The following is a 22,825-nucleotide window of genomic DNA, read 5'->3' as shown; positions in this document are numbered from 1 at the left end:
TTTGAAATGAACAGAATTACACTCTTCAAATGTAGCACAAGTGGCATGTCAGTGCGTGTCCCGGCTTGCTATTTCTCAGAAGCACACAAAGTGCATTTACCAATCATAATTCGATTACAATTAGTCCAATGGCAAAAACTTTGGCTTTACCTTTCTTTCATTTGGATTTTCAAGTAACCCCTTTTCTTTCCTTGGATTCTTCTGAGGAGAAAGTGCCCAGTTTGTCTTCAATTAAAACAGAAATAGCAGAAAATCAATAAAGATTTTCATCAGAATAATAATAATAAAATCCAATATGTCTCATGGAACCATAATTTATGCTTTCCACAGAGGTGATTTTCTATTGGAAAAGTCAGTGAAAGACTTTCTCCGTACATAACTTTCAGTTACAAATTAAAATACAGCCTCATGAAAGCATCTCTGTGTAGAATTGGCCAGGTTATGCAGATTGAGTGACACTACAAAAGTATTACTCATTAGACAGCAAGCTTTTTTCAGAAAGCTTCACATCTTCTACAGAACCACAAGGAACTTAACTTAAATAAAAAGTAGCCTACTATTATTTCCATACATGCTGTCACAGGATTATCAGAATCAAAGAGTCACTAGAGTAACACCACAGCATTGCATCAGCGTTTTGCAACACTACCAATCACCATTTAAGGGCTTTAACTGATATTTAACATTCAGTCTCCAAGCCAGGGTGAGAAATACCCAATGTTTCTTCCGGTTTGTCTTCAGTCTAGTCACACTTCTTGGAACATACAGGGGAAGGACAGCATGTTATACCCAGTTCAACATTATGGAATTACAATAACCTTTCTCATCTCCAAACTCTTAAATGGCAAACTATGACTTACTAGCTATGGGCCAATTAAAAGATGAGACTGAAAAAGCGTTGTCCAAACTCCACACAGCTATATAGAGAAAAGGAAGGATGCTAGGAGTCCTTCTGCCACACATTTTTTGCCTACCTGGTGGCTCTATCCATTTTTATTTTTTTTTTTAAATCAACAGTGAGTTAGTAGCTGTCTCAAACAAAATCCTTTAGGATGGATAATTTCCCATGCAGCACGGTAAGACGACTCTCATTTTTGCCACCTTTACAGCTGCCTACGCTTAATACAAGGAAGAAAAATAGCAGCTTCAATTGTGTGGCATCATGTGAAAGCTCTCATCAACAGCAGAGGGTCTAAAGCTGCCCTTTTGCAGACCCGGGAAGAAACTACACCAGATGCTTGCATACTGCCTACATTTATACGCATAAGAAATGCATACCTACCTCACTTTTCACTTGTGGTACTTTACAGTTAGAAATAAAAGCAGTAGGGGTTAGACAAAGTTGGGAGGAGTATTCATTTAAACCTATTTATTTAGATCTACTCATAAGAAAAATCAAATATTTTAGATTCCACAGAAGCTGGGTGAGCTCACCTGGAAAAGCCACCTATCTATCATGAATATATGAGTTTTCATGATCTGCCACAAAAAACATTGCCAGGAACAGGAAAAAAAATATCTACATTATACCTGACAAGAACTATCTTGAATTAGGGAGATCTTCATAGTTTGATTTTTCATCCATCTCACTTTACAGACATAGCTTCGTACTCAAAAGAAGTGATAAAAAGCAGTTTCCAGGGGAGCTGAAAAAAATAAAAGATGTGCGTAAGTTTTGATACTGACAAAGACTGTTGAGCATCATTTCAGGGAATATAAAGCAAGACACTTGCACTCTGTTCACATGCCTTCTAAGGGTTTGTCTTATAGGCTCACCCACATTAAAAAAAAGCAATGGCAGCAGTAATGCTCACAGCAGAAATGTTAGGATTAGCAGACTAGGGAAGCCATTTTGGAGTTGAGAATGCTAAAGTGGAGAAGTATAAATTATCCTATTATTTCTACAGCACTGACTAGAAAAGTATTAGCTAGCACAACGAAAGGAGCACTTCTGCAGAGATGACGAGTGTTTTGCCATGATCTTCAGTGGATCATCATCCAAGAACCACGTTCTGCTTCCTTACATAAGATAGCCCAAGAGGTCTTGTATTTCTGTGGGACTGCTCCTGACAGTACCCTGAACAGGACTGGGCTCCTGTTCACTTCTGTCCAGAAGAGATGCCAAATGAAATGATATTTCTGGAATCTTAATCCAAATAATCATTGCTATATGGGAAAAGGTTTGCATATGACAAAATCATCGTGAATAATTGCATCTACATAGCAGAAGTACCTCATGACCACTGAGCCTGAAGCTGTGCTAGGAACTCCATAGTGTAAAAATAGTTCCCAAGAGTTTATAATTAAGCAATTAAGGCAGAAAAAGCTACATTCTTATTACAAATAAACCTTATAGGCACAGTATAACATATTTGAGTAAGGACTTATGTATGATTCCAAACTGATTTTATCCACTGATTTTATCAGAGTTTTTACCTTCTAATTCCAAAAAATACTAGTGTGACTAATTCTCCCCAGGGAAAGAGAAAAGGAATTAAGAACAGTACCGCTTAATCAGAACACTGCCGCTTAATCAATGCTTTAGCGTTTCATTAAAATTTCTGCTATTGGGGAAACGCCAAAGTCCAGATTCAAAACATAACTGCAAGTCTCCTTATTGCAATATGGTTTTCAGTAAACAAATATGCATTTTTAAGGCTTCTTTAAAAAAGTACATCCTTTAGGCCAGTAGTATCCTGTATCAAACACTGAGGGGTATGCTTCTATGCTTGTAAAACTGCGTTAGTAATTTTCTGTCCAGCTGTCTGGCCTCAAAGACCTATGTGCAATTTAGGCCTTAAATGTGAAGTTAAGGAATCTGACTAGATAAAATGAAGGATACATTACAGTTCTGCAATCAAGGAGGAAATCAATGCACCTAATGGTTATAATAAGGTAAAAATTTCTACAGTCAGAAGTGGAAAGCTTGGAATTTCCTTGAAGAAAAATTCCTAACTATCCCAAGCTTGTACCCTCAACAAGAAGAGAATAAAAACATAGGAAAGAGTCCAGACCAAATGGAATAAATAACCACGTTGAAAATAATAAATATTAGGTAGTCAGAAGGCACAAAGACATACTGATGATAAAGTGATCAGTTTAGGTTACTTTTCAAAGTGATAAGGAAGTGTGATAATAAAAGACTTTCCAGTAGTAAAGATGGATTAGATCTCACAAAGCGCACTAAAAAGAAGATAAAAGTGTAAAGAACTTATTTCTAATAGACCAACTCAAACAAAGTAGAATTGAAGCTGGGGTGGGGGAATAAAGCTAGAGGTAGAGATCAAAGATAAACAATGAAAACAAAAGATAAACAGGTTTCAAAATTAAGATAAAACCTTGAAATCCCACAAGCAAGACAAAGGCCAGAGTGGTCCAGGAGAGTGGGAACACATGCAGAGATTACCGCTTCCCAGGTAGAAGCAAAACCTAAAGATCTTAATGCTTTTAAAAAGGAAGTGCTAGGAAATCTCCATCCCAGGCTTCTAGAAGAACTGCCACATGAAGTTACAGATCCGGCAGTAAACAGTGGAAAATAATTTGGGGATAGTATGTGATGAGAGTTAGAAATATTGCATCTATATTTAAGAAGGAAAACATAACAGCCCACTGTGGATCTGTTAACCTAGCCTTGATGACATGCAAAGTTTAAAGATATATACTTTTATAAAAACAAAGATACAAAGTTTAGTAGGAAAAATGAGATATAACGCAACACAGATTTGCAAAAGACCAGTTCTCTGCTAACCAGGCACTTGTCTTAGATTACATCTACTTTATTACCTGTATTTAGAAGAATCACTTCTCTTATCAGTCTGGACTTCAGAAGAGGAATTCATATGAGTTAGTTAAAATGGAGATATTACTGTAGGATGGGAAGTGGCAAGCCAGGGAAGAGACAAAATGGAAAGCATTAGGCTAAGGGAAGGTTGAAATTGATTTAATTTAATAACCTTTCAAATAAATAGCGGAGAGAGGAAGGAAAAAGAAAAAGGAAAGAAAGAGTGCTAATGGTGCAGGTCTGGGAAGACTCCAGAGCTAGAAGGTGGCAGCTTGTCTGCTTCAAACTTCTAGCTGCTAAATTTTTTAGATTTGACAGAGTTGTCCAATATCACACAACTGTTTCAGAACAAAGTTGGGAACAAAAGAAAAAACTTAACACAATTCCCCGTCCCTTCTAAGTGAGATTGACAGATTTTTAACAGCATGTAACGACCTAACTTCCACACCCTCAAAACACAGGCTAACCTTTTACAAAGCAGTATGAGGCCAACGCTCCCATTTAAATGTCTACTTCCATAGAGTGAAATGCTACAAATATGCCTTACAGGTCCCTAGTTATTAAGAGGCAGAAGTATTTCCTACATTTTTCATGTATTGAATCTAAACACTTGGGAGCCTGAAGGCCAGTGTTCCTAGACACTACAATGAAATAAGTTCAGTGAAAATCCTGCCCCTAGAAATGAAACAGAAATCAGTGTTTCTGAAGCCCTACCCAGATTCAATTTTATAGGCAGTTTTAAATTACATAATTAAGAGTTCTGTTCAACAGCTGATATTTCTGATTTAAACAGCAATCGCAAACAAAATAAGATTTCAGTATTAATAGCAATTACCCCTTCTCTGGAACGATAAAGTGTTAACACACACACACACACACACACCCCCCCCAAAGCAGCATTTTGAAGTGCCATGGGAAGAGATTACATCATTAGGACAGACCATCTGCTAGGAAGAGCACAGAGCAACAGATGATGAGCCAAAATCACTTCTGGCATGAAAGGACAGAGTTCCACTGACTTCAGGAGATTTATCCCAATGTTCCTGTATGTTATTCCAGATGAATAAGATGACAGACACTACAGACTAGTAGAGGTGAAACAAGGTTAAACCCACAAAGATTGATATAACGTACTCATTTAGAGCAATTTATTCTTTTCACTACAAATATATTTGTAGATGCTAAAAATCAAGACTGTGACAGCTACTCGCATAAGTCAATATGCTAAAAAAGTAGGCTATTTCTGCAGAGATAAGAAAGAACATATGGTCCTTATTGCCAGCTAAGGGTCCCTTTTAAAACAATTTTCCTCCATCTGATTTGCTTTACAATTACACTAAATCCGACATGATTGCTCTCATAGAGCACTTACAGAATTTGGCTTCCCTTGAAGATGTATTTTTCCTTCCCCTAGTTACCGCCTTTATTATTGATTTCTAGATAATCCCTGCAGTTACTAGAAAAAGGGTTTGGCAAGTTTCCCTAGAGGCCTGCAGACACCTATTACCCTTATCAATAGAGCATCCTTTCACCCCCTTAGCTACAAGCCTCAGTTACTAGCTGTTTGACTATGCATATATTCTGTTCAGGGACCAGCAGGGAGAACATTTAATATCCTCTCACTAACAAACAAGAAAGGCAACAGCTGCTGGCCTCAGCAGAGGGTCTGCTCAGGGAACCTGTCCCAGAGAGAAGTCTGGCTGGACCCAGCTGCAGAGAACTAAGCAATTCCCCCTCCCTGTGGCAAAACATGCTATGAGAAATTTGGCCCATTTTGTCCTCTCCTTATTGGAAGGAGATTATATTATTTGAAAAACCCTTTTAACCCACGCAGAAGAACTGTAATCAGAAAAGTAGTTTTATTAACATCTCTGACAGAGGTCATATCAGAGAAGGGGGGGAGTTTCTTTTGTCAGAGAAATAACAGACTATTCTGTGAACAAATAGAAATCACACACCTGAAGACAGGACTGCTAGCATATAAGCTGCTTTGAGAACTAATTGATTGGCTAAACTGAGGAAAAAAAGCTTAAAGAAACTGTTTTGAGCTATTAGCGTAAAATTCAGAACTAAAACCTGGCTAGAGCTGCCTGTATTGTATGGGACTCCAGCACCGGGGGTAACCAGAGGGGCTACTTACTACAGGGGGTTGCTACATGACTGTCACTGCCAACTTGGTTAGGTGAACAGCCACTGTGACTAAATGACTTATTTTCGTGTTTTGTATTTTGTTTGGGGGTTTTTTTGGGGGTGGGTGGTGGGGTAGTGGGGTTTTTGTTTTGTTTTAATTGAGAAAAACGTGAACTGTGCATTTTTTTTTAAGACAGAGAAAGAAGAATTCGATTACAGTCCCAAAAGTTTCCTCCAAGTGCATGCCAAATCTCAGAAACCACAAAGCAAATACAAGGATGCCAAGGCCTATGAAGTGTAATTCAAACATTTTTCCTTTTATTTTTGGGCTTTGCAGTCCTGTTCAGAAGATGGGGCATTTACACTTCAGAGTGAAGACAGGGAGAGAAAGACTTTGAAGCAAGGAGTTGTGCCTTATCTCCAAACCTGGGTAACAGGCTCCTTTAAAAGGAGCTGTGCTCTCCCTAGGCTCCAATTGCTCCAGCTGCCACTCAGGAAAAGGGACAGAAATGCTCAGGGTTAAAAGCTTCCCCCCTCCCTCCAGCCCAAGCAATCAAGAGATGAGATGACAAACTCAAACCATGGCCCCAAGCCAGCCCCTTAAAAGGAAGCCAGAAGTGTTTAAGGAAGAAGATAGCTGGTGCTGGGATCTGGCTGCTGCCCATCTCTCCCCGACAGCAGTCGCTGCAGTCCCAGGGCTGTAGAAACTGCTCTGCACTTCCAGGAAAAGGGAGTGTCGGGCTGTTCTCATGTTGGGCAGACCTAGCACACTCTATCAGTAATTTTGCTGGCTCTGTTCTTGTCCCAGCTTGCTCAGGTCCAGCAAGGCTGGTACAGAGCTGGCTTGGAGTTGAGCAAATACCCTTGCAATTCAGAGCTCCTGCTTTTGTTCCAAGAAGAGGAAAACTGCTAGTTTTCCTCAAGTATGAGTACAGCCAAGTGTGGGCTGCTATCTGTCTGGTATCGAGTGACTAGAGTTGAGTGTAATGGAAAATGGAAGCCTTTTGTTTTGGGGCTAATTAAATTATTGATTTACATCTATTAAATAGGTGCTAGAACTTCTGGATGCTAGTCACACTCCAAATGGGTTTTGCCCCGTTACTGCCACAGTAGCCCACTGTATGACAAATATTCACATTTTTTGTTACCACAACTGCACGTAGTTACCTGGTGATAGTATGTGCAAGTGGCCAAGGGCTGAACCGAAGAACCCGAACTAGCTGGTCACTGAGAAGCTGTCACCAGGGACTGAGCCAGCTGACAAGATTCGTGCAATTTCTACTGCTGCTTCTCTGTGGATTCACATAAAAAAGGGAAAAAAACAACTCCAAACAGAAACCAAAGCCAGAAAAAGAAAACCAAACAGTCCAGGAGATCAAACAGACATTTTTCCCCACAGTAGAAGTCTTTGTTAAATTATAAAAAAAAAAAAATGAAGCATTTGACAAGAGACTGAAACAACAAAATAGTCACTGGTGCATGGAGATGTTTTTGACTAAATCCAGTGGAGTTTTGTTTTCTACACAAGATGTAAACCTCTGGCACACTGGGGATTAGAAACAGAAAGGCTGACAGATTTAACTCTTGCAGCACAAATGGTTTCACTATAACACGATACCAATACGATAAGACTGAAACCCGATCGCAGTGTGACTTTCATACACCAGAATGTGCATCCTGTTACTACTGTTAAAGGAGGAGCCGCTGCTCAAGCATTCACACACCATTCAGGGAGGCAGGTGCACACACCTCCGGAGACTTCAACTGCTAGGACCAGAGTCTCTTCGCAGCAATGGGTGCCCCTTTTCGACTCCTCGCTCACACACACTTACTCTTGGGTGCTTTCTCTCCCCTCAGGCTCGACCCTAGGTTTTCCTGAAGCCGAGTCTCCAATACACCAGACGCATTTATTGAGTGGTTCAGCGGTAAAAAAACAGCTCGAGCTGGGTGCCTCCGGAGAGGGACCCCAAACAGAAATCCCTGGGCAATTATACCCTTACAATTTAAGTTCCCCTCCCCACACGTGACAGTTCAGTCCAATAGCAACATTTGGGTCTGGGGTCTTCTTGTTCCCCATTGGATCCTTTCTCTGTCTCCAGGCAGCTGTTCCTTTTCTTATTTCAACAGATGCAGCTTCTGCTGACAGTTGTGGCTACCTTATCTTTCTGGTTTGCACCAGTTTTGGGGCCTTCCTTCATGTAGCTAAGTAAGAGTTCAGTATACAGTCAGCTTATCTAGGTAAAAGTTCAGAGTTTGCAGCCTAAGGCTTTGCTACTAATGCTATGTATTGGATTCTGTCTGAGCTAGAAAGTGACTGACTGCTACAACACTACCACATACTTTAAGCGCCAATAGTTAAAGTGTCAATTCATTTCTATAGCATATCTGTTAAAAAACCTCATATGAGGAGAGGCTTTGGGTTTATTTATAGGCAAAACAGCTGTTTTCTGCATTCCATGACCTAGGCTGAGGTCTGCTCCAAGTCCTGCATGTGCCGAGACAGCCCGAGTACAGAGTTACCTTGTGTGGAAGCAAAACGTGGAGCTCCTTTCCGAAGGACTGAACAGTGCCTTTTTCACTCTATGCTGACGCTTTCTCCAGAACATGGCTTTACTGGTCATTTTGTTTAATCACAAGAAAGGTGATAATTTTTGATGGTGGTCTGGAACTCGGGTTCGCTCATTTTAGAAAAGAAAGTAAAGAGAGACCTTTCACAGCTGCTTTCCTCTTGATTTCCCTCCTGAAGTGCTCATTAAATATATAACAAGCAAAAGCAAATAGTAGCCTCCGGCCAAATTAGCCCATTCATCTAGATAAGATGAAGATATGTTCCTCAGCTACACACCGAAATGATTCTGCTCATTATCACCCATGCACCCAGATGCAGTCATTTTCTACTACTGCTCCCTTTCATCTAGCCTGCTACCTGTGCATCTGCTGCTTTAACTGAAGCATAAAGTATTACCTACTTCGCTAGTTAACAGTGGGTACATGAATGTGTGAGTACAAATAGGAAAAAAAAACCCATATTGTAGTATATACAAGCACCTCCTTTGTGAAGACCCACAAGTGATGAGTACTTTTTCATACTATCTATATTTGTTCTCAAGCAGTAATATTCATTGCAACTAGAAGTTTCCAGTTCTGTCTAAACATTTATTCTTATATGGATTCACACACTTAAATCTTAGCATGGAGATAGTATACACTTCTACCCTGTTATATTTTTAAGTTAATATCCTTTTAGAGGAGTTTTGCATCATTTAGATTCACTATAGCTCTTCCCTCTTAAAATCCACTTCATTTAATATAGATGCCCCTTAATATTTTTATTTTTTTTTTACTATATAAATGGGGGTGCGTGTCCTGTTCCGACATCATTATCAACATTTTGCCAAGCAGCAGCCAATATCTGCAATCTTGCCACCAGTCTCATGCTGGAGGAGAACTCAGTGACATATTCTAGATTGCTTTGCTTTATATGCACGCAGATTACAGAAAGTCAAACAAATATAAGCAATTCCTTCTCCCAGGAATTCCAGTCTAGTATCTTTGCCTGGCTCCCAAAGGCCAAACATGAATCAAGAAAGACTCAAAGATCAAGACAGAGAGTAAGATCTCCTACTACTTACACAGTTTCAGACCGAACCTCTACACAGTCATGAATAATCCCAAATGAACCGTCAGCACAATACATCTTCCCAAAACAGAACATTTAAACACATAATAAAAGAATGTGAAAGACTGGTTGCTGGCTGTTGTAAGTTTGACTCTGCGATTACATTTGGCAATATTTGTCAATCCAGTTAGAAGTGCTCTGCAGTTTACAGGGGCACGTAAAACTCACGCAAAGAAGCACAAAGTGATAGACACACACACTCAGGTGTTAACACAGATTTAAATGATCAGTTTAATTAAACCAGGCAAGTTTAAGCACAGACAAGCTCTGCAGTGTATTTCTACCAAACACACATAAAAAAAGATCAGGGGGAAAAAACTCACTAAGTTTTAACTCTTTTCTTCCCCGTTCATTGCCCAAACATACTCATCCTGCTGCTCAGATAGTGCGCATGTTTTGTGCTGAGCCATTTAGATGCTGCAAAGTAGCTGTTGGATGGGTTTGCTGTAGGCGTTTTCCTACAAGATGTAGTATCTTCCTACATGTAGCCAGCACAGCCTTCACTACTGCTCACGGCCTTCTTGCTTTGACAGCCAGCAGGTGCTTTAACTACAGGGCTGGCCTAAGCCTGTACTAAACTGAGCTGTAGGCTGAAGCAGTCCCCAGCTGGCTCCAGGACTGACACAACAGGCAAACGACCAACAGCCAGCTTTTCACAGCCCTCCCCTTACATTCCGAGTGTAACTCTGCTCTGCTGAGCACAACCCATGTGAAGTGTAGGATGTGGCGCCAAGGTCTGTAACCCTCAGTCTAATCATACATAGCATATCCAAACAGGAGCTCTGTATGTCTTTTTCTTCTCTTTATTTTCCCCTGCTTTCTCAAAAGCTGTAACCAGCTACTTGGCTCTTTGTTCATGCAAGGCTGCCAGCTTCTATAAGCAGACCCAAGCCCTGGCGATCAGTATGCAGAATTCTGGTTGCAATATCCCTGCTTTGCTGTCTATTTTTGTAGACGCTTATTTCAAATGCTTGCAAGCCAAGGGTATTTTCCTTTGGTTAACTATTCCATCTTAAAGGGAAGATAAGATAAATTCCTTTAGAAAAGATTCCAACTGTCCCTCAGGTGATTTTTACTACATGAAAGAGACTTAAAAAGAGAGGTTTTTTTCTCTCTGTCATTGCCAGATTTGCAAGTTGGTATTCTGCACACAAAAACCATGCTAATTCATTCAGTTCTCTCATCTTCCTGCTTTCACTCTCAGCTGATACAAGGCATGCCAAGTTCACCGTGCTTCCCTAATGCTGCGCTGCTGTTCACTTACTCTTCCAAAGGGAACATTCTCTACATCTATTTAGCAAGATGGCTGTTAAAAATAGGAACACAAAATCCAGTGCTGAGTTCAGGATAATTATGGGAGATACAGCAGGTGCGAGTGTTCTCTTACACAGCATTTTCTGATGATACGACAAAGAAAAACTTCAGTTGCAAAGGGCTGATGGAGGGACTTTTCAGGGCACTTCTGTTGTACAGCTTTTGAGAACTATAGTAAACAGCCTACTGTAAACAAGTTTGGCCAAGCTACTAAGTGAAGTGTAATTTCCGAGTGATATTCAGCCTGCTTGATAAGCCAGCCAGCATTTTTCACTCCAAAACCCACCAGGCTCCTGTCAGGTGAACAACCTAGATTTGCATAGCAGAGCACTTGGCCCAGACTCAGTGCAGTTAGGATCCTCATTTCTCCCGGGTCTAGGAATCAGGACCTTCATTCCTTTGCTGAGGCAAGTGCCAGGCCTTCGCTACAAGATCTTCAAAAGCTACTGCTTTAGACACTGCCTGAAGGGAGACAGACAGCCAGGAGCAATGCCAGGAGCTTTTTTTGGTATGACGTAGCATAGGAGGGACAGAGTTCCCATTACGGATCTACCTTTCAAAGGGAAACTATCACCATTTTGCACCAGCATCTGAAGGCTGTAAATTCATCCCAGTGTTTTCTGGATATGGCAACCAAAATCCCTGTCACTCTATGAGTACTAGAAAATGGTTTTGATTCAGTTTCAAAAGGCCAAATTATGCCGGACATGACTGAGCCCTGGAAGGTGTCTGTGCCTCCTTAGTTGCACATTGTGCCCAGACTTCCACTCTCATCCATTTCTTGCTGTCACAGAATTCGCAATTGAAGACAGGGAACTAAAAGACAGCAGAAGTTCGATAAGTGGGAATAAATTCAGAGAAAACACACCTCAGTTTAATCTGTGATTTACTGAAATTTGGAGTTGGGACCAGACACAGCCTTACATGCATACCTAGCCCTATATTTTGATTGTGTGATGATTCCGGAAACCAACTCACGGTGTTTATACTCTAAAATATCATGGAATCACTTTTCTGGATAAGAAATATGTTACTGTTTAATATGGATTTTTTTCCCCCTCTTCCCTGATGCTGACTACATAAGAGTTATTTGGAGATCAGCTTTTAATTTTCCAGCACAAGAATTCTTCCATATTCTTGAATTCAACACATTAATGTGGTAGTTAGTTGATCCTGTTGAACCTATTTCAAATCCAACCAAAGTCAGTCTAAAGATTTATCGACTTCGCAGTTAGTTTTACACACCCATTGGATTTTTCTGTCCAACAGCAGAAGCATTGAAGAACATGTTTCTTCTATGCAGAAGCAGACACGAGCTTTTGACAGAAGATAGGGATGCAACCTCCTCTTTTAATGAAAAGACAGGATCCAATTTTATATTTAAGTGCTATCCATTTGGTGGGTATGCAAGTTCCATCAGTAGCAGGTGCATGAACTGGGAACCCTGTCTGCTTCAATCCTGACAGGATTTCTGGCATATCCACTATCTTTGATGCGATACCCCTGCAACTCAATTCCAGTGCTGCAAAGCTGTAGCTTAACAAGCCATGCTTAAACCTCTCCACTTCCAACTGATGCTGTCTTGACTGGTAACTCTCCATGCCATTCATCTGTCTCAGGAAGCTCTCTCTTTGCTACAGCAAGATGTAATCCAGCCCTTTTCTGCCAGCCTTTGTGCTGGCTGTACTGCTCACCCGATATCCCTCCAGGGAGCTAGTTCAGGAAACTAAATGGTCAGAAACAAGTCCCACAAGAACTTCTCTGTCAGTTAGCTCGCAGTAAACTGTCTCACTCTTCTTCCAGAGCTACTGCAAGGCAGGGGATGAGCCCTCTCAGGGGCAGTCAGTCATCCACATATCCATATATAGCTATAATGCAAAATTTAATCTCAATGTGGAAGCACTCATACCTCGGACCATGCTTGAGAAGGTCATCTACCACTTTCAAAGGCAATACACTAGATAAAGTCACCTTACGCATTCTCTCACGTGGATCTTACTTTTGTCCGGTCTTGGTGTGCACTCCAAAACACCAGCGCTGAAAATATTTGAGTGGGCTTCATAGGTGCTACTGAATTTGTTATGCTGTTCAAAAGGCTCACAGATAGCAATAAGCAGAAAAAGGCTCCTGGTTGAAAAAAGAAACCTGGGAAAGGAAAAAGTGATTGCCTACTGAAGCGTGAAAGATTTTTACCATAAAATAATAAAGGTGTCATTTTCAAATAACAGACTAGTACTTCAGAGTATAGTATAAATGCTATAAAAGACTATTAGAAAGAAAAAAACAGAAGTTTTCCCAAGTGTCAACAGTGAATGTAAGTCATTCACACAGCTTTTCCTTCTAACCTCTCCCTTACAGTTTTATTTTCAAAGACCTCAAAAGCCTTCTTGCTTCAACATTTCAGGAACAGGCGTCTCATCTATTACAGCACAATAAACCACCAAATCTAAATCAAGCTCAGCTCCATTTACTTTACTATCAGGTACGACAATGCTGCAAGCTAACAATTGAGAAGCAAGTTTTGGAACTAAGACAACACCTATTTGTAAACAATTATTAAATACAACCTAATTATGTAATTGTTTCCACAGTTTTCTGGAATGTAATCTGTCTTCCTAGACTTTTTTTCCCCCCCAAACTGTATCAAGTACTAGGAAGTTTTAGTGTCATCTTTCAAGCTAAACAAAATGCACCAAAATAGTCTCAAACTACTAATTTATTTTTTTAATGACAGAATGATTTAGGTGCATCCGTAGTTTTCTAATTCTTCATGCTTAAAAATATTCTGTTGAACTACCCAGAATTCAAGAAGTTTTAGAGATACCGTATTTACTAATGCTGACACAAAGGCAAAAAGCCAAAGCTGCCTCCTCTAGACTTCAGAAGGTCGAACAAGAATAAATGTAGCCAAGATTCAGCCCAGAAATTTGGAACTAGATGTGCAATCAAATCTTAGCCTCATTATAGTCGTTATAACAAAACTCCCATCGAATGTCTTCAGTGGGTACAGGGAGTTCATCTTCCCTCCAAAAACATCCTGCTTCAGGCACTAAACACTCAAATTTCCCGTGCTGCAAAACACTGGATCTCAAATCCAGCAAAGCAAATTACTAAATACTTTTGCAGGCCTGCTCTGCTTAATGTTGGCAGCCAGCATGCCTGCAGTATCAGGCATTTCTGACTCTTTCATTTCCTTATTTGACTTGGCTGACCCCAATTGTGATACGGTGAATCACATCGTGTCTCCAGGCACACCAGTTCTACCCAATCCTTCCTCTCACAGACATCCCCACTGAGGCTAAGGGATTTATTTAGAGGCACAAGGGTTCAAAGAGGTTTTGCACCTTTCTCAAAGGGGAAAAAAAAAAAGGGATTCACTGTAACCTGCAGGTAATCTCTGATCAGCAAGACAATTCTAAAGTTCCTGGCCTGCTTCACAGACTACTCATGCTGTGAACTTGATTAATCATGTTGTTAGCAACCTGAAAAGTTTGTATAATTAGCAGTTCTACTCAGCTATTAAGACAGCCAACGGACAGAACCGACCTCAAGAATGTATCAGAGTCCAGTTTCAAGAGAACTCACAATTGTTACTTCTAGTCCATCAACAACAAATACAGAATACGAATTTAACATGTATGTTCTTGAAATAACCTGTTAAGCATTAGTACACAGGCAGTAATCAGTGGCTTAAGTGATGTTTTCTCCTTCTAACATATCTAGTGGAAGCTTGAAATTATTTTGCTAGCTAGAGAGGCCTCTTTTGTCTTTAAAAATAGCAGTAAAAGAAAAATACTTTGGTTCCTCAGCAGCAAGTGGTTAAGGTTCTTTACAAATAATTAAGCCTAACAACCCAGCCCAATACCTTTCTATTATTTCCAAGCAGTTAATGCCAACACTTTCAGAAGCAGCTTTAGTGCATTTTTTACATCCAGCTTTTACAATCCATTGCTGTTACTTGTTCTAGACACTTAAACAGAAGTGACACATATGCAAAAAAAGGTTAGCCATGTAAATTTAGGTGTTCAAAGTGAGGGGATCCCTCTGAACTTTTGGATGTGAAAGGACCAGCACATGCTCACAGAGCTATTTAGTATTCTTACTGTTGGATTTTCAAAATACTGTTATTTTGCTCCTCTAGTCTATAGTGACTACTACACCATAAACACTCAAAATAACAACTGACAGTATGAAGAAGTATTTCCCCAAACAGGTGTTATTTCAACTATTCAAAATTCCTTTAAAGACTATCCAAATGCAGCTCTCCACTGTAAAACAAAAAATGGTTTTTCAGAAGTGCTTCAGTTAACAACAGGAGAATGATGTCCCTGCAAAGGGGATTCAGCCTTTCAGCAGATGGTGTTTAGTAAAAACACAGCAGGAAGGACAACATATGCAATGATCTTTACTTTGTTGCCTTTCTTCTTACAAAACATTGGTCCTATCTAAAAGGGAACAGTCAGATTTGCACAAAAGGCTTAATACCTCACATAAAACTAGGATAAATTATACTGCCTGCCAAGCAGCCACAGACAAAGGAAGTTTGTGCAATGGATATCACCAAACAAAACCAAAAGGGCGTGCTGTCGAATTGCTGCCCTTGGGCTGGGAGGGAGCGCAATGTGGATGGCAGTTTCTCCAAACTCGCTCTCAGCAGAGGCCTGGTACAAAACACACCGAGGCCACGGGAAAGGATCCCGAGGCTTTGGGGGCTTTGGATCAACCCTATGCGACTCTGAATTCTGGAGGAGTTGTTGGACCATGCCTTCAGTTAAACACCAGTGCCAGGTGAATGCTCCCAGGCTGTTGTGGTGACTCCTCACCTGCAAGAAGCTCCGCCAGAGAGAGTAGAGAGAGGACTGATCTGCTTCCACAGCCACATGATGTTAGAGGGGGAATCCCTGTGCCTGGAGAGATATCCCCATAGCCTATCCTAGCACTCAGTTAAACAGCAAACACCTTACTTATTATGCTAGTTAGAAATCAAATGACAACCTTCATGCAGCCTAAACCAGAGCCACATCTGTAATTTGTAGCATTTCAACACAGCGTACCTACTGCCAGATGCAAAGGCACGGAGCTATGTGGCAGGGAGCAGGAGCCAAGTATCCCTGCCACTCCGGAGTGCAGCACCATAGCAGGGAGCAAATCTATGCAGGACAGCCCGTCTCTCTATGCCAGAGCTGCTGCAGATGAGAGGGAGAGGGGGGAAATTTCCTTTCTAGGGTGGTCCAGGGGAGCGAAGGGGTAACACAAAAGCAGAGAGATTAAATAACTTGTTTGTGACTTGACAATTCAGTAGAACAGCCAGACCAACATCATACCCATTACCCTAGTCTGCTGCAACATCTGCTTGTGACAAGACGATATATATGGCAAGCTACGATGAGAATTGTTTGCATTATCCTTGCTAAATTAAAAAAAAAAAAGACCGAGAACAAAGCAAGTTGTCCCTGATGAGAAAAATCTCCCAAAGATGAACATTTCAAGGCCTGCATTCTCACATCACCACCCAGGTTTCCAGAATAAATGTCATGGTATACCAAAGAAGCATTTCCTTGAGACACTGTACCAGCCGTCAGCAGCATGTCTGGTGCGTGACCCACGGACACGGAGAAAGGGGAGGTATAGCAGGCAGAAGACAGCGCACACAATTTTGTATGGGACGCTACCAAATAAGAGCTGGTCGCATCCTTGTTATGAAGCGGACAGGATCTTAAATTGCACATGTGTCCTCAGAGCATATATGCTTTTAGCTCCAACAAAGAAAGCAACTGATACATATGCTTGTCAGCAGTTTTAACGCAAAAAGACTTGAGAATGCTATGAACAACTAAACCAGATGATACAGAATTACTGCAAGTATATGAAAATGCAGACACTACCATTGGTGCAAATCTCCAAATTCAGATCTTTCTTCACCCGCGTAAAGCCTGCCTGACAGTTAGTAATGAACCAAAAACATTTCAAGGTTTTCCCCCTCCCAGCTGTTGCTTTAACAGTGGTAGACAAACATCCATTTAGGCTATACTGCTAGCAAGTGTATTTTTCCCAGATCCTCTGCTTATTTTCTGAATAACCTCTTGAAAACAAACAGAAAGGAGGACTACATTTTAAGGATGACTAAATAAGCCATTATTATTTTATAATAGTGTTGTTATATCCCACTGATGAGGGTAAAAGCCAAATAATTTCCATTCAATTTCATTCCTCTTCCAGAAGGAAGAGAACTAATAATACACTTTTCAGCACTTACCATAAACGTAGTTTTTATTGTAGTGATGGACAAAAGCAGCAGATTTCAGAGTACGTAATGGGAGGCAATTTTAAAATCTGCTTTAAAAAGAGGTGATGTACACAGATATTTGTATTTGCAAGTCCCTCCACACTAGCATCCAGTCACTCCACACAAAAAGCAGATCCACTTCCCTAACTCATCTTCACTGTGCTTTTGCATACTTGCTCGAAGGCCAGTAGCCTTTCCACTGGGTGTAAAGTTGCAAGTGAAAGGCATTTGTCGGATCCGCCCTAGGTTCATAATTAAAGTAAGGATTTTTGGAACAGCCTCTTTGTGAAACCACATAAAAGGGACATTCCCATTTGCTTTCAGATTTAACCAGGGATCTAACTGAAGGCAAAGGGAATTTTCAGAGACTGGCCCCATTGCCACTGAGGAAGAAAATGGACTGGCTGTCACTCTGCAGTTCAAGATGCTACAAAGCCAAGCAATAAGAACAGGAGTAGTGTATCGGCAGGAAGAGCTGGAGGCCAAGTGCAACTAAAACTGGTTCTAACACACCCATTCCTCCCACAAGTGCACCTTTCACGGAAGGTCCTGTGGAATGAGGAAGAAAACAGCAGAGAAAAACAGATGCCAAGAAAACAGAGACACAGACATATTCTTACTTTTCAAGCATTCTACCACACAACATGCCAAAAAAAACCCCATACCTCACCTCCGCTGCCGATCTTCCTACCGAGCACAATCACAAGTCTTTTACCTTCACAAAGATTAATTGTGCAGCACAGCTAGAGTCTGAACTCACAGCATCCTCACATCCAGGAGTCCCCGCGCTTACCACTGAACTATGCAACAGGCTGACTGTCCTGTCCCTGCTCCCGAGCAGTCTGAAGGCAGCAGAGATCTGTGTACACTCCTACAATAAACACAACTGTCTCATTACAGGCTTGGTAAATTATAGATTGGTGGAATGGTAGAGACAGCAATGAAAGCATAGTTATGGAAAAATGTCAGGAAAAATAAATCTCAATGGCTACAGAAAAAGTTGGGGGTTTTTAACCCGAAATAGACCTGTAAACATGCACAATTCAAAAAACTTAAAGCAACTCTGAACTAATTTCAAATTTTCTCACCCACCAGTTTCTGTTAGAGTTTTATCAATGATAGCTGCCATTGTTTGGAGAATGAAAATCACACATCTTTAATAGAATTTCTATGCATGGGTACTCACCAAGGAACAATCAGAAGTACACTGAAAGTCCAGGGTCTGTCTTTGACAGACCTACACAAATAAGGACAGCAGTTAATTAAAAATATACATCCCTCACTGGAATAGGCATTGCTCCCTGCAAACAGAAACAGGGCTCAACGTGGACAACAAGACCCAGTTGCTGCCAGCTGCAGGGTTTTGCAGCTACTGGCAAGGCAAGGATGGCTCCCTTGCAGGCAGGGAACAGGGCTAGGACACACTGCAGCCCCCCAAAAAAGGCAGAGGCCTGGGGCTGCTGGCCTTGGATGGAGGTGAGGGGGAATTCACTGAGCAACACAGGAGCCTCCCTCTCCAGTTATCACCCCCTCACTCCCCACAGCTGATCCCCTGCCCCACCTGGCCAGGGATGTCCCTGGGACAGCGGGATAACTTAGCTCCTCCTGGTACCCACCACGTGCAGTGACAGGGAAAAGCACGGGGCAGTGTTTGTGACAAAGCCCTCCCCAGGCATGCCCAGCTACTGGCACTCGCGAACCAGACCACCCTGTGCTTATGGCTGCAGCCAAGGGGGCTGTAGGGACAAAGGAGGCAAAAGGGAATAGAGATGGAATGAGACAGAACTAGGAAAGATTGACCAAGAAACGAAAAGGAGGAAAAAAGAAAATTTTGAAGAGAAAACACAGATGAAAGAGCAAAATCAAAAGAGTGACCACCATAAAGCAAACAAGGAACTGAGGGGAGAGGGGAAGAAACATGAGGATGAGTGAAAATGCAGACTCTGGAAAAGACTAGAGCACCACAAGAAGGAAACAGGAGGTCAGAGAACAGAGGAAGAGCAGACACAGGGAGGTAACATTTTTACTGACATTTTACTGAAAGCTTGGTTTTCTACAGTGACCTTGATTGTTGGTTGGTTTAGTGCTCTAGCAAAACAAAAACAAAACAGGAAATTCCACAGTTGCCTGAATCAAAAAAATGTACGGAAGAAAAGGGAAGTGACAAACATCTGAAGGATTTTGGCAGACATTCAAGTGGAAAAATCGAGTCCAGTTGACATTTTCATGTCAATGAAAAGAAGCAATGGTTTTCTTTTAAAATTCTCTTTGAAAGATTTTTTTCTTATTGGCACTTTATTTCAATTGTTTGTCGAGAGAACATCTTGCATTGACATATTTGATCATAACACTAGAGCTTTTTATCACTTCTAACAGTTGTTACTGCTGTAACAGGAGTTGTGTTTCAGTAGTTGGTAACTTAAAACTTCAAAATCTCAATGAACTCCATCCACACTGAATGCATGACATCATCTGTCAACCTGAATTAGTTTAGAACCAGGCAATACTGACTTTAAAAAGTTTATGCAGAGGGCATGGGACACAGGCAAACAGCACAGAGCATGCTTTCAAATATATTTGATTGTACAAGCACATAAACCACCAGTAACATTACAGTCTTTTTCCCCTTTAATCTGAATCAAAGACAAAAGTCAACAATGTTGTGCCTAAGGTTTTGCAAACACAAAATCCATGAAAGTAAATGTTCTGAGTTTCTCAACATCAACAATCAGAATTTGTCTCTAATGTATAGATATAAAAAATATCATTTTATATGAGTGCATCTATGCATGTAAGCTTTTCAAAGAAGGAAACAGCACCTTTATAAATAACAAACATCTCTTTTACTGTTTTATAAAATCTGAACTACAATGTTATCTCTCACAACTGCTAGCATAATTCTTTATATATGCAACTATTTCAGCAATTTAATGGTGTGATCATGCTGATCATAACCTGCTAGGAAATGCACTGAGAAACATCAAAGTAAAAGTAATTACCTCTTAATAATGAGGCCTCTTCCCATCACCAACTGTTGATGTTTCCTTGAGGACTGGGTAGGTGGAAGCTTAATTTGGTTGCATAACTTTCAAGGTTGCATTTTTTTGTGCGCTAAGAGCACCTGTTGACTTCAAACAGGAACAACAGGACCTAGAAAACATGCACAGAAGAATCAATACCTGTGCAAAAGAGTGTTGGTTGATTTAAATGTAACAAGCAATATTACTGCATAATACTTGATGACTGGCAAGAGAGAAAATACGACTGTAAGAAAAAGTGTCCCATATTCCTCCTCGGTGTGTAAACTCTTCAGTACTTTAAGCAGAACCCTGAAGAAAATGATGAACTACGGATCTCTGCTCAGGTGCATAAATCTGTCTTCACACTGCCATCACAGGGTTGGCTTCACATACAATAAGTCAAAAAATGTTACAGGTGAGTTTCACAAGAGATACATTTCATGAGTATTATTTTTTAAGCTTGCATGATGATCAGTTTTGCACACTGTGACCCCAACACTAAGGAATTGTGTCTTTTTTTATTCTTGCCAATGAGATAGGCAAGAGAAAACAAAAAGCATTTCTCTGTACTTAAAATAAGAACAGCTAGATAGCTCTAAAATATGGCAAAACAACACAATCCTATCTGCAGCTAAAATAGGAGATGAAGTTAAACAGGAAAAAAGTAGAAGAAATCTAAATCTTCCTATCTGAACAAGCAATCATGTCTCTACTTTTCACCTGCCAGCTCCAGCTGTGCACAGCAATTAAGCATACTATACTCACAGGCTGGCACTATTGTCTTGTGGGATTTTTGTTTAGTCTGTGGTAGATGGCTGCATTTTAAAATAATAATAAGAGAACTTTGTATTATCAGAACTCCTGCCAAGCAACTACGAAGAATGTTGATAGCTCTTTCATTTCACATGGGGCTCTAATCTGCAACAATTACCTTCTTCCAGCAGGTGTGTGTTCCCTCTTCGTGACTGACAGCAAGTGCAAAAGCCAGGAGAACTGATAATGGCCACAAGCCACCTCGATATGACCTTTCCACTTAACTATTTAAGGCACTGGCCACTCCTGAGCTTTAATCCTCAGTTCCTCACTTGGACAGAATGCTTATAGATCTGGGATTTTTCCTACAATGGATTGACCCATTTATTTCTGCTCCCTTGATTTCCTAGACAATAGGATCACAGCTGTAGCTGACTCAAACACACACCTTCATGAGATCAACAAAAATAGTGAGCATTACAGTTTGTGTTTGTCTAATTCTTTCACTTCACAACCTATGAATATCAGGTACCATGTAACACCTTTGGAACAGAATTAACACACTGCAAATAACGCAAGATTCTTTGCAAAAATATTCTTCCTATAAAATGAGAAGTCCTTATTTGTGTCCACCACTGGCCTCACTGCCAAAATTATTATTTTAACAAGATGTCACTGTATTTATTGTGCTGTTAGTAACTTCTTGCGTTTTAGATTCTTACTGTTTTAAAATTGCATAAATGAGCATAAAAGGAAAAAATATTTCACTGAGACAATTCAGAGCCCACTAAATCAAAGCAAATATTCAAGAATCACTTTTAAATGACTGTTGGGTGGCATTTTCAGTTTATGACTGATTTATGGGTTTTATACCTCTTATCCAAAAGATCCTAGATACCCTTGGCTTCTGAGGAAGCTGGAAACCACAGAATTATTTCAAATATGGCAGCGATTCTTTCGAATCCAAGACTGAAAACAGAGCGCTCAGATCCAACCCCACACATCAGTAGTTTACACCAATTCCTGCAAACAAAAATTCCAGATAGTTGTCGATGTAAGCAATGCCACAGCAAAACTGAAGTCAATGGGTCTGTACATTACTAACAAAGCTTCGCAAAGAACTCAAGAAAAACCCCAACCAACCAAGCAGTGCTATCGCTGAAAATCAGCACTGGGGAAAAAAAAGCCAACCAACCAAACCAAAACATGTGCAAATGAAATGTTAGAGGAGAGTTTAATCTGTACGTGTCTACAGCTGAATGGAAACCTTTCCTTCGAGCTGAGATAGATAGTTCTAGAGCGGTACCTTCTTCCAGGATATGCACTACATAATCTGTTCTGCAGGGGAAACGGATCTTTTCCAAATGGCCGCACTGAATGTAATTTTCCATGCAGTTTTAACAGACTGCAATTACTGACATTGCTGCTGCAAGCAAAGAAGGTGAAAGTTAAGTGCTAGTTTGTAAGATGTGCTAAGCCATTACCATAATTGCCTTTTTGCAAAGGCACAGATCTTCAGTCAACAGCAAGATAACTTGTTTAAGTTTTGCTGACCAGCTAAAGTTACAACCACTAGGTAAATTACTCATTTTAAAGATTAGAACAAAGCAGAATATTTGAGATATTTTCTTCCTATATAAAAATTCTGTAACTTCAATAGATGCCTGTCTCTTCTAGAGCCATTCCCCAGCAATGACCAGTGTGGTATAAAAAAAGCCAGCAGGATCAGCTTAGGATAAGATTTAGTTCTTCAGATTTAGAAACAACCGGTGTTTCAGCTGAGACAGTAATCAGCAGAATAATGGTGAAAGTTTAACTTTACTGATGTCAGTGTAGTACGCTACCCCCCTAGTGAGGTGAAA

The 22,825-nt window shown here is 40.5% G+C and overlaps 1 long non-coding RNA gene across 2 annotated transcripts; it reads right to left on the bottom strand.

The window, feature by feature from the left end:
* Positions 1-149: 149 nt before the first annotated feature.
* Positions 150-22,364, bottom strand: LOC148053074 (uncharacterized). Of its 2 annotated transcripts, XR_015708188.1 has the most exons (5): positions 22,270-22,364; positions 21,837-21,986; positions 20,190-20,340; positions 1,531-1,646; positions 150-225 (listed from the first exon to the last, which is right to left on the bottom strand). It is a non-coding gene; the product is annotated as an uncharacterized LOC148053074 (long non-coding RNA). The 2 variants fall into 2 exon arrangements; XR_015708187.1 differs by lacking the exons at positions 150-225; positions 1,531-1,646 and adding an exon at positions 11,768-13,049.
* Positions 22,365-22,825: the final 461 nt, after the last annotated feature.

This window comes from Nipponia nippon, unplaced genomic scaffold, assembly GCF_047370975.1.
Source record: "Nipponia nippon isolate SJK-2023a ecotype South Korea unplaced genomic scaffold, ASM4737097v1 scaffold_4, whole genome shotgun sequence".
In the NCBI taxonomy this organism is placed as follows: Eukaryota; Metazoa; Chordata; class Aves; order Pelecaniformes; family Threskiornithidae; genus Nipponia; species Nipponia nippon.
The sequence above is the reverse complement of the archived record's forward strand: the minus strand, read 5'-3'. Positions and strand labels throughout refer to the sequence as shown.